Source organism: Spermophilus citellus (genome assembly GCF_964194105.1).
Source record: "Spermophilus citellus genome assembly, chromosome: 3".
In the NCBI taxonomy this organism is placed as follows: domain Eukaryota; kingdom Metazoa; phylum Chordata; class Mammalia; order Rodentia; family Sciuridae; genus Spermophilus; species Spermophilus citellus.
In genome coordinates this window covers 9681104-9693883 of record NC_138184.1, presented here as the reverse complement: position 1 = coordinate 9693883, position 12780 = coordinate 9681104, and positions in this window count along the sequence as shown.

Genomic DNA, 12780 nt, shown 5'->3' with positions numbered 1-12780 from the left:
CGCAACACTGGGCCTGGCTCCTTTATATTTTAGATCTTTTTAAAAAGCATGATTTCCAAGAAAATGGAATGTCTCAAATAAAAATACACGTCCACACAGGGCATTTATGTCAGTAACCCATGTTGGTCTGCAGACTTTTCTTAAATTCATGTATTGCCGGGCGTAGTGGTGCACGCCTGTAATCCCAGCTGAGACAGGAGGATTGCAAGTTCAAAGCCAGCCTCAGCGATGGCAAGACTCTAAGCAACTCAGGGAGACTCTGTCTCTAAATAAAATACAAAATAGGGTTGGGGATGTGGCTCAGTGGTTGAGGGCCCCTGAGTTCAATCCGGGGTAAACCCCTTCCCTAAAAAGAGAATCGTGTATTGTTATCGACTGGGGCCCAAGTGCATTCAACGAAAATGACACCTAAGCTTTCACTTCAATTCAGCTGGTGGATTGCTCATGTCAAATTTGCAGCAGCGATGTTTGTGTTTAGGTGCCACAAAACCGGATCCATACCTGACAAAGGGAATTTTGTGGCTTAGGTTATTTTGCTAACAATCATTGGGAAAGAAGGTGACACATCAGAACCCATCAGCCAACAGAAAGGTCTGGAGCACACAAAGGTGCCTCTCTTTTCTGAGGCTTGTACAGACCCTTGGCATCAGTCATTTGCTCTGGGAGTGGCCAGGCCATGCACCTCATCCTTCAATGGAAATGGGTACAAAAGCGTCACCAGACGGCAGCACCAAATGGAAGTCTTTGATGGGACAGTAAAAGATGATGATGGCAAACACTGCTACAGTGGAAAAGGAAATAGCATTTTCATAATTAAGGATTTTTTTAACTAGACTTTTTAAAAAATTCCATTTGTTTCTGCATACTCCTATTCTGACTTATGCTCTCGGTGCTGAGGTTCTGCAGTTTGAGAGGCACTGAGGGGTGACCTGGAGGCCCCTGTCTTGTTGGGACACTCACTGTTCTCCCAGAATCTCATTGTTACTACAAAAGATCAGGCATTTCTACTCCTTTGACCCAGCTACTTTTGGCTTCTGGAAAGGAGAGGAGCGAAATCATGGAGTACCAAGAGATCCTTAATAATATTCAAAATACTCACCCACAAGGTCTGCCCAGGCAGCCATGAGCCACACAGAGCAGAGGGCCTCAGGGTGTGGACCCTACAGAGGTGGGGGGCTGGTAGCCAGGAGGAAGGGTCTGAGTAGCAGCAAGTAAGTGGCAGCCAGTCCAATGGATGAGGGTGAGCTTCTTGAGGGGGTTCTGCTCTTGTTAGCATGAGGGGCGCTGTATAGAATTTCCTGCTTTAGCCAGGCGGCTGGTCCTAGTAATGTCAAGGCTCCTCCCACGGGGGTCTCAGTGTAGCGCCCTTGAAAATCTCCTAAACAGCTTCCGGGGATTTTTGCACCTCTCACGTCTCTGGAGGACCTATAATAACTGCAATGGGAACAGTTTAAAGCTTGTGGGCAGGCTTTGTCCTGGGAATTTCTACCACAGATTTATTTAAATGCATATAGTTCAAGAGTTGATAAACTTTTTCTGGACAGTGCCAAATATAAACAGTTTGGCTCTGCAGGCTATACCATGTCTGTCAAGATGCGGCCAGCGTAGCCATAGAAAACATGTAAATATAAATCGGGGGGCTGGGGTTGTGGCTCAGTGGTAGAGCACTTGCCTGGCATGTGTGGGGCACTGGGTTCCATCCTCAGCACTACATAAATTTAAATAAATAAAATAAAGGCATTGTGTTCCTCTACAACTAAAAAAAATTAAAAAGAAAACATGTAAATAAACAGGTGTGACTATGTTGCAATAAAATGTGTTTTGCAGCATTAAACTTTTTATTTACAAAATAGGCAGCGGGATATTGTTCTGCCAACACCAGCCCTTAAAACTAGTTTGAGTTGTTGAATGATTGGAAACAATATAAATATCTTTTGAAAGGAACTGGTTAAGTATGTAATGGTGTGTTTAAAGGGAAAAATACCCAGAAGCTGAGAATATGCATGCAGAATTCTTAACTAAAATAATTGTCAACAGGTACTGAAACCTGTACATCCTATACCCCTTGTTTATAGCAACATAGCAGTAGCCAAAATGTCGAAATGTCTTATCCAAGGGGATAGGTTCCAAGATCCACTGACTTCCTGAAGCTGCAGATAGTACTGAATCCTACATATACTATTTTTTCCCCTTTATCTATGCATCTGTGATAAACCTTCATCATTTTACTTACAGGCAGAACTTTTAGGCTTCTCTTTGGCATATTGAAACTCCAGCATCTCCATGCTTGCGCGTTGGGGCCATTATTAAGTAAAATAAGTGTTACTTGAACACAAGCACTGTTGCAACATTTGACCTGATAATCCAGATGACTAAGTGACTCTCAGGTGGGTAGCATAGATAGGAGGGGCTGCTATAGTCCCAACCTCACAGATTAAATGCTCAAAGCTTGATTGGGCAATGACTTCTCATCATGAGGCAGAAGATTTCAATAATAACCAGAAGATGCAGAAGGTGGTCATTGAATTAATTTGTTTGTTGGTCAAGCATTTATTGAGCACTTACTGTGTATACACTGGACAAAGGGATGATTCACATTCAGGATAGGACTGTGTGAGGTTGCATCATGCTACTCAGAATGACATGCATTTTAAAATCTGTGCAATGTTTCGGGGATTTTCTGTTTAATATTTTTGGATTGTTGTTGGCCTCAGGTAACTAAAGCCATGGAAAATAAAACCATGGATAAAGGTGGTACTACTGTATTTTATGCCCATTTTATAGATGAGAAAACTGAGGCCAGAGGGGATGTATCACCTGCCTCAGCTCATTGAGTGAACAAGTGGCAGAGGTGAAATTTGAACCAAATGTGTCTCCTCATCGTTTAACTCCTGTTGTAATGTGAATTTCCCAAGTAGATTTGCTGGCAGCCTCCCAGACCATGACTCAAGTGCTGACATATGTCTTTTTGTTTTTTGCTGGGTGTAATCCACATGCCACCATGCCCTTGGTTCCAGCAAGCCCATCACTTAGAGGCTCAGAGTGCTGAGACCCAGATCCCGGGCCATTCACCAGCTGGGCATGAAGGTTGGAGAAGGACACAGTACACCCATCCACCTTTTTATCAACCTCTGAAAACTTGCAGTACACTGTCTCAGGCTTGCAGTTGGTTGCAGAAAGTATTTTTAACTTCTATAAAAAATCCTGAGCCATTGAAATCAGCAGAGCCATTGAATCCACAGTATTCTGAATAAAAAGAAGGAAGACTTATTTGTGAACTTGAACTGCCAAATTATACTGGTTTGACTCGGTAGCCGGTAGGGTCAATTCTGGAGCTGTTCCTTCGAAGAGCTCTAGGAGGCGCTATTCCCATAGGAAACAATATAAATGGTGCCTGTTGGTGCTGCCCAGGTCTGCAGTCCCCACCTTACCGAGACAGAACCGTTCCCTTGGTCCATGCAGGCCTTCCTTCAAACACTGTTTCCTCTCATTGCAGGAATATGGGTCAGCATTATCTTCAACCCATTTTGTGTGTGTGTGTTGTGTTGCTGGGGATTGATGGAACCCAGGGCCTTGCACATGCTAGGCAAGCTCTCTATCACTATGCTACATCCTGAGCCCTGAAGAACATTTTTCTAATGATGAAGGAAGGAACTGGGTTCGGAAAACTTGGTCCCTCCAAAAATATGGAGCTTCATCTGAGTTTTTGCCATGTGCTCTGAAAGGTTGTGCTAAGAACCTTCTGAGTGAGAATTGACCCAGCTGTTAAACCTACTTCCGGCCCGGAGCCCGGGGTGCACACCTGTAACACCAGTGGTTTGGGAGGCTGAGGCAGGAGGATGGTGAGTTCAAAGCCAGCCTCAGCCACTTAGTGAGTCTAAGCAACTCAGGGAGACCCTGTCTCTAAGTAAAATACAAAATAGTGCTGGGGACGTGTCTCAGTGGTGAAGTGCCCCTGGATTAAAAAAAAAAAAAAAAAAAAAAAAAAAACAGAAACAAATGAAAACCGAACCCTACTTCTGTCTGGTGAGGATGTGGAGAAAGGGAAGATCTTCCTCACCATTGGTGGCAATGTAAGTTGTACAGCCATTATGGAAACGGTATGGAGAAATACATTGGAAAAACTAGAACTAGGTCTACCATATGGTCAGGAGCTGTCAGTGGGAACCAGCGCCCCCTAGCCTTGAGCGATGAGAGTGTGGAGACGTGGCAAGTCAGCCTTGGGCAGTGTGTGTGTGAACAAGGAGCACTCAGCACTGGGCGGACTGAACGCACGGTGCCCCTCTGTTTGGGCAGGTGACACACGTCTCTTTTCACTAGCTCCCCTTAGGATGGGCGTGGCCTTCCTCCATGTCAGTCAACCTGCTGACAGCAAGACACCCCCCGAAGCAAGACTGTCCCCTGAAACCTGACCCCTGGCCTCATTTGAATGGCTTCAGCCGTATAAAAGGGTTCTGCTGGTGTCTCTTGCTCTTTTTTGCCTGCCTTTCCCCCCTGGTGGGAGCTGCACTTTCTGTGTCTGTGTCTTTATTTATTCCCCAAACTCACTTGGAGTGACCCTGACCGGTTTAGTCCTGCACCATAGGATCCAGCAACCCACTCTTGAAAACGAAGGGTGAAGGGTAAGGAGTAGAAGTCCAAGGACATTTTCCCTTTCTTCAGCTCTTCCCCTAATCTGCCTCCTTCCTCCCCGTAAAATTTAAAATTTTGTCATTTAAAATCCCAGACCTCAGGGGCTGGGCTTGTGGCTCGGCAGTAGAGCACTTGCCTAGCGTATGCAGGGCGCTGGGTTCCGTCCTCAGCACCACATAAAAATAAAGTAAAGGTAATGTGTCCAACTGCAACTGAAAAACAAAATGTTAAAAATAAAAAAATCCCAGACCTCAGTCGCAGGAAAGAGACACAAAGGAACTGCTAACTGACTGGTACTGAAGCCCCTCCCCTAATGGCTCAGCTGACCCCGGGACAATAAGCCCCAGGAAACTCCCTGTTCGCATTCCTGTCCCACCCTAATGGGTCAGCGATGCAATGGATCCCAGGAATTGCCCTCCTGCCCCCCTAAACCAGCCTGTGTAACCCTCGATTCAGCCTCCCTTCATTTTCTGCCCCGAAAATGAGCCATTCCGGGAGCTGGACCAGGATGCGGCTGAATACTGAATAAAGAAAGGCCCGCTGACCCCAGGTGTGATCCCTGCCTCATAAATCCACAGATGACATCAGTTTGGCAAAGACCCATCTGCACTCCACGTTCATTGTGGCACTATTCACAACAGCCCAGATGCGAAACCACATCGGTGTCCTTAGATGGGTGAAAATGACGTACACATACACAGTGGAGTGCTATGCAGCCACGGTAAAGTGAAATCTTGTCATTTGTGGCAATGTGCTTGGGACTGGTGGTCATGATGTTAAGTGAATAGTCAGCCACAGAAATAAAAAATTCTCCATGTTCTCACTTATATGTGAAAGGCCAAAAAAATTGAAAAAAAAAACTTATCAAAGAAATCAAGATTAAAATATTAGCTAGGCACAATGGCTCACGCCTGCTTGTAATCCCAGAGGCTCAGTAGGCTGAGTCAGGAGAATTGCGAGTTCAAAGCCAGCCTCAGCAAAAGCAGGTGCTAAGCAACATAGTGAGACCCTGTCTCTAAATAAAATACAAAATAGGGCTGGGGATGCGGCTCAGTGATTGAGTGCCCCTGGGTTCAACTCCCAGTACCTCCCGCCCCAAAAAACAATAGAATATTGAGAAACAGGGTTGTGGCTCAGTGGTGGAGCATTTGCCTAGCATGTGTGAGGCACTGGGTTTGATCCTCAGCACCACATAAAAATAAATCAAGGTATTGCATTCATCTACAACTGAAAAAAAAAGAAAGAAAGAAAAGAAAATATTATTGATTTCCAACGGCTAGGGAGAGTGGGAGAGTAGAGATCCCTAACAGTCCAGGGGCAGTTAACTAGGGAGAACAACGTCTAACATACTATAACATAGTAGAGGAACTAGGGTTGACAACAATTAGCTGAATGTTTCAAAATAGCTAATGGAAAGTATTTTGGATGTTCCCAACATAAAAGATACATGGTTAATATGTCAGATATGACCACAACCTTGATCTGCTCATTACACATTGTAGACGTGTATTGAAACACCACACGGTACCCCATAAGCATGTACAATTATTCTGTCAATTAAAAATGTTTTCAATTAAAAAAATACAGGCAGAGCTTCATCCCTGAGTCACCTTGAAGAGCAGAGCTTGCATCTTAGATTACCTACTTGCTGGACGACTTTGGGATAAAGAATAAAATTTCAGCCTGTAATCCCAGTTACTCAGAGGCTGAAGTGGGGGTTGGGGGGGGTGCAAGTGTGGGGCCAGCCTCCGCAATTTAGCAAGACTAAACCAGAAGAAAAAAGAGGGTGGGGAAGCGGCTCACTGGGGAAGTGGCTCACTGTACAGTACCCTACGTTCAACTTCCAGTGTGTGTGTGTGTGTGGGGGGGGGAATCTGATTTGCTCTTCCTGAGCCGCCCCCCACCCCCCAAGGAAACAGAGGAAATGGCAGGATGTTGTTGTTTTTGAAAGGTGACCCGGACGGGGCATCCCAGGCTGAGCAGACCAGCCTCTGCTTCTTGGGAGGGTTCCCTGGACCTCTCAGCCTCTCCTTGTTGAGCCTGGGGAGATGATGGGAAGCAGGGCCACGTCTCCCAACCAGGCAAGTGAGAAGATTTGAGGAAACAGAAAGTCAGCTCTGACCTGGAACTTAGCCAAATCCTCCCGGGTCAGGAGAAACAGTCCCTCCCTGGGCAGGAATTTTCCTGGCAGGCCGAGTTCAAACTGTTTGCTATGGTTCTTTATGAGAAGCTCTGGGAAGGTCAGCATATGAATGTGTGAGGGGCCTGACTCCCAGCCGGTGATGAAATGTGAGGGTAACTAGTATAAAAAAGGAGTCACTTCCCCGGGCGCGGTGGCGCAGGCCTATAATCCCAGCCTCTCCGGAGGCCAAGAAAGGAGGATCACGAGTTCAAAGCCAGCCTCAGCAATGGTGAGGTGCAAAGCAACTTAGTGAGACCCTGTCTCTAAATAAAATACAAAATAGGGCTGGCTCGAGTGCCCCTGAGTTCAATCTCCGGTACCCCCTCCCAAAAAAATGGAGTCACTTATGTCAAAACCTAATGAAGTGGGGCCAGGAGGCCATTAGGAAGGAGCCATGAAGCACATGTGCCTGTAAGAAGGGTTGCAAGGACATCCCCAGAATGGCGATAGCCCAGGCCTGGGTGTGCTCAGGGGTGAGCGCTGGCCTAGCATGTGCAAGGCCCTGGGTTGCAGCCCCAGCACCATGAAAATAAATAAATACATAAGTTAATTAATTAATTCCATTTTATATCTAGTGTGTATGCACGTGTGTGTGTATATACACATCCATACACAATCATCTCTCAATGTCCTCTGGAGATTGATTCCACGGCTCTCCCTTCCCAGGACACAATTAGCACAGATTTTCAAGGGCCTTATATAAAACTATGCAGTACTCACATATAACCTACGCACATCCCTCTGCAGATATCAAATCATCTCTAGATGACTTATAATACCTAAGGCCGTGTAAATGCTATGAAAAGAGTTGTTGTATTGTATCATTTGGGGAATAATGACAAAAAAAATATGCAGGTGTTCAGCACAGATGCATTTCTTTTTCAAATATTTTCAATCAGCAGTTGGTTGATCGCTTCTCGGCCTTTTGGCTAAGATTAAATATAGCAGTTGGTCAAATCTGTAGATGCAGCATATGTGGATATGAAAAGATATGAAGTCATCTCGTGTGCATAAATATAGGGCTATGTATAGATGTATAGATGTATAAATACATATATATGGTATGTAAATACATGTAAAGATATGCAAATATGTAAACATGTGTGCGATATACATATCAATGTCTGTGATATTTATATACCCGCATATGTATATATCCTTGTATATATATTCTTAGATCTCTCTGCATGTGTATGTATACATATATATGCTGTCCAGGAGGAGATGGGGACAACACTGCAGGGGAACTCTGAACTCAGTCCTAGGAAAATAAGGGATCAATCTAACGAAAGGAAACCGAGTGGGCCAAGGAAGCAGAGATGCGGGGACGCCTCTCCCACGCCCAGTCCACTCCTGGTGTGCCGCGGATGCTCGACGACGTGCTTTGGTACCTGCCTGGCTGCAGGGCCACCACCTCTGAGCTCGAGCCCCAGTGCCAGGTAGGACAGATGGCACAGCACCAAGATTAAAGAGCTGAGCCTAAGTCGGCACAAGGCACACGCCTGTAATCCCAGTGTGTGAGGATAGCCTTAGACCTTAGCCTGAGCAACTCTATTTTAAAGACCTGCAGTCTCCCCAGACACAAGCCTACAGAGCACTCCAATACGTCATCAGGCTCAGCCTGGAACAGGCTATAAACAAGTCACTTTCCACAACCCTAGTAAGAGTCAGAGTGAAGTCTCTTGGCATAATCATGTCACTTGCCTTAACCCTGATAAGGGTCAGAGTGTAAAATCAGGGCAGAAGCCACCAAACCATATAACTTGGCTCTAAGGTGTAAAACGTCACTAAGAAACTTGGTGACAACTGATAGGGACCCAAAGGGCAAGCAGAAGCTCCCCAAACTAGCATAAATAATAGAGCAAAAGGACAGACATTCGGCCAGCTGATACGGTGCACACAAGCCCGGGAACCTGGTGAGGACCTGGACTGACATCCAGGTCCATGTGGCTGGGCACAGAATCACGAGCCACCACACAGCTTTGTAGATTCAAACAGCAATTCTTTATTCCCGAACTCACACCGGCCTCCACACACGTTCTGGGGCAATCCCAGTTCTGCTGCCACCCAATTCACCTACTCCACGAGGCTTTTTTCCCAAAAAATGCTCTCTGAATCTCACGAGAACTCAACGGGAGCTCAGGCAGCAGGAACGCCCTAATTCCAGCAGCAATAATCCTCAACATCGAACTTCCCTAAAATCCAAGGTCTTAAACCGGGAACGCCCTTAACCCAAGGAGCGGGATACTTCCTCAAACTGCAGGACACACCCTAATCCTGGATCCTCCCTGGTCGTTGAGCAGGGTCACCTTTCTCAAACACACATGCAAGGTCAACAGCGAAATTAACATGGGGTACGCTGGCAAGGAAATTTCGATGCGTCATTCCTACTTGGTAATGGCCCTCAGCAATACGGTGCACACAAGCCCGGGAACCTGGTGAGGACCTGGACTGACATCCAACTCTTCTCATCATCTGCCTGATCCTCTGCATCTCCTCACCGCTCTCAAACTCTACAGCAGCCTTGGACCCTGGTGAGAACTGAGACTTCTCCTGATGACAGACTCCTCAACCAGCCGTCAACTCCACTCCAGAAGAAGCCTCCACCAGTTCCTGACTGGTCGCTGCGGTCTGAGTGAGTGTGCATCTGCTGGGCTTAAGGCCTAAGACTTAAGACTTTAGATCTGGCACTTGGGCGTAGCACACAGAGGGAATGTCTGTAATAAGTCCGTCATGATTAAGTGTGGTTGCAGTGCTTAGGGTTAACTTAGAATTGTTTGCTTTGAAATGATTACGTCGATCGCAGTGCCCAGCATTAAGGATTGTCATTTTCTTTTTTTTTAAAAGAGAGAGTGAGAGAGGAGAGAGAGAGAGAGAGAGAGAGAGAGAGAGAGAGAGAGAGAGAATTTTAATATTTATTTTTTAGTTATCGGCAGACACAACATCTTTGTTGGTATGTGGTGCTGAGGATCGAACCCGGGCCGCACGCATGCCAGGCGAGCGCGCTACCGCTTGAGCCACATCCCCAGCCCTCATTTTCTTGATTAAGAACATATTGAGTGAATTGTATTGAGTGATTTTGAGAGAATAAAGCATTGATAAGGGCAGAAACAGGGCTGGGGATGTGGCTCAAGTGGTAGCGGGCTCGCCTGGCATGCGTGCGGCCCGGGTTCGATCCTCAGCACCACATACAAACAAAGATGTTGTGTCCACCGAAAACTAAAAGATAAATATTTAAAAAAATTCTCTCTCTCTCTCTCCACTCTCTCTTTAAAAAAAAAAAAAAAAGCTCAGAAACACATGAACATTCTTTATTTCTCCTCTCGACTGCATAAGTCACACCTTTGACCATTGCGACACAGTGGTTCGGGAGGCTGAGGCAGGAGGATTGTGAATTCAAAGCCAGCCTCAGTAACTTAGTGAGGCTCTAAGCAATTCAGTGAGACCCTGTCTCTAAATAAAATACAAAATAGGGCTGGGGGTGTGGCTCCGTGGGCAAGTGCCAGAGTTAAATCCCGGTGCTCCCCCTACAAAAAAAAAAAAAAAAGAGAGAGAGAGAGCTAAAGAGAGACCCGAGCTGACCAAAGGCCACACGACAACCCTCACCAGGAATCAAACCAACCAGTCTCCGGAACTGTGAGAAGTGAACCTCTGCTGTTGAAGACTTGCAGACTAGGGCCTTCTCTAACCTAAGCCAGAGCTGGGGAGGGAGCCCAGGCCCTCCCACATGCTGGCCAAGTGCTCTGCCATTGAAATACACCCCCAGCTCCTTAGCTCTCTCTTTCTTAACAGCTAATGTTGGGGCTGGGGGTAGCTGAGTGGTGGGGGTTTGCCTAGCATGTCTGAAGCCCTGGGTTCCATTCCCAGCACCGCAACAGAACAAAACAAAACAAAAACAGCTAACATTTATTAAGCGCCCACTGTGAACCAGCCCTGGGCAGAGCTGTCTGCACATGGATTCAGTTAACCCCCCTCCCCCACCAGTGGTTCTCACTCACCCACCCGAGACATTGGACAATGTCTGGAGATATTTCAGTTGTCACATCTGGGAGTAGGGACACTATTGTCATCTACTGGTTGCTAGTCAGGACACAGCTCAGCATCCTCTAATACTTGGGACGGTCTCCGTGACTAAGAACTATCCACTGGCATCTGGAAAACTCAGAGGCTGAGGTGGCCAAACCTCTGACCTAGGTATCTCCAACTCACAGGTAAGAAAACTGAGGCTCAGGGGGGTCAGAGTCACTCAACCTGCAAAGCAGTAATGAAAGCTGAGGCAGGAGGATCACTTGACCCAGGAGTTCAGGGTCAGCCTGGGCAGCATAATGAGATCCATCGCATATTTTAAAAAAAAGAAAAGGAAGCAAGCCAGACCTAGCCACGTGGGAGGCTGATGCAGGAGAATCACCTGGGCAACGTGCAAAACCCTGTCAAGGAAGGAAAGGAGGGAGGGGTGGGGGAGGGGATCACCAAGCTGAATCACCCACTGCCCATTTGGCATTCCCAGCAGCAGCCTCCGAGTTTTCCAGTTTTTCTGCATCCTCCACGGCCCTCAGGACCCTCAGTTGGGCTTTGTCATCAGCCAGTTGAACGCTGTAAAGCAAAGGTCCTACCGGTGGGCAAGCTGACGCATGGCAGGACTCGAACCCACGCATCCAGGTGTCTAACCACTATGCAGGGCCACCTCCTTATCTCTGCAGAATCGTTTGTTTGTTTTGCAGCAGTGGGGATTGACCCAGGGCCTTCCACATGCTGCACCACTGAGCTGCACCCCCAGCCCTTTTTAAATTTTGAGACAGAGTCTTCCTAGATGCTTATGTTGACCTTGAACTTGCTCCTCCTGCCTCAGCCTCCCAAGCATTGCTCCTGTGTTTAAAGGAGGTTGGCGAAAATAAAGATACAAGTTGGTTTCTTCCTTGTTCATGGATCTCCTCCTCCCAATTCTATTTGACACACCTTTGGGTGTCAGGGGTCCCGGACGTCAGTATGGATGCGAATACCTGGAGAATCAGCAGGCTCAGTGGAAGTGGAAAGGGATCTGTGTGCACAATGCGATATTACTCAGCCACAAAAGAGAAGGAAATCCTGGCATTTGTGACCACAGGGATGGAACTGGAAGATGTTATGTCAAGTAGCATAAGCCAGGCACAGAAGGACAAATTCTGCATTCTCTCGCTCACATATGGAGACTGAAAAGTCGATCTTACAGCAGTGGAGAGCAGAATAGGGTGTGCTGGAGGCTGGACACAGAGGGTGGGATGACATAATTATGATGCGCTGATTAAAAAATTAAACAAATATATAGTTTCCAAAAGAGATGAGTTCCAGGGACAATGCACAAGCATCCAGACAGACAAGTGTTAGGTGACTGGGCCATCTGTTCAAAGAAAACAGGAAGCCTGTGGCCTGCCCTGCTGGCCTCTCTTTGTGACTTCAAACCCCAAAGGCAGGCCTGGCCACCCTGAGATCCTTTCCAGCTTCCTTTCCCAGCTCCGGAAGCAGCAGGAAAAACAATCCGACAGGGCAGTGTCCCTCAGTGTTTGGGGCTGTCCTGGCCATACATCACCTACAGCAGTCACAGCTGTGGACGTTCAGCACAGAGACTACCACACCCACTTCACAGATGAGGAGACTGAAGCCCAGGGAGGCCCCGGGTCATGCAGTCTGGCTGTGACTAAGGCGGGACTCCAATCCAAGAATCTCTGGATTCTAAGATCTACTTATGATTGTTCCTACTCCAAAGCACACTCATTCATCCATCCATCCATCCATCCATCCATCCCTCTGCCCAGTGATTCACTGAACTGCTAACGTGCGTCCGAAGAACCAGGGGGGGATGTCCCAGAAAGCGACAGGCACGGATGCATCCTGTGACTCCAGTGTGTGACTTGAGAACCGTGACTGCTCTCTCAGCCCAGTGTCCCGCACCTGTAGGCAGATGACCTCCTGTGGGCCAGTGGGAGCCT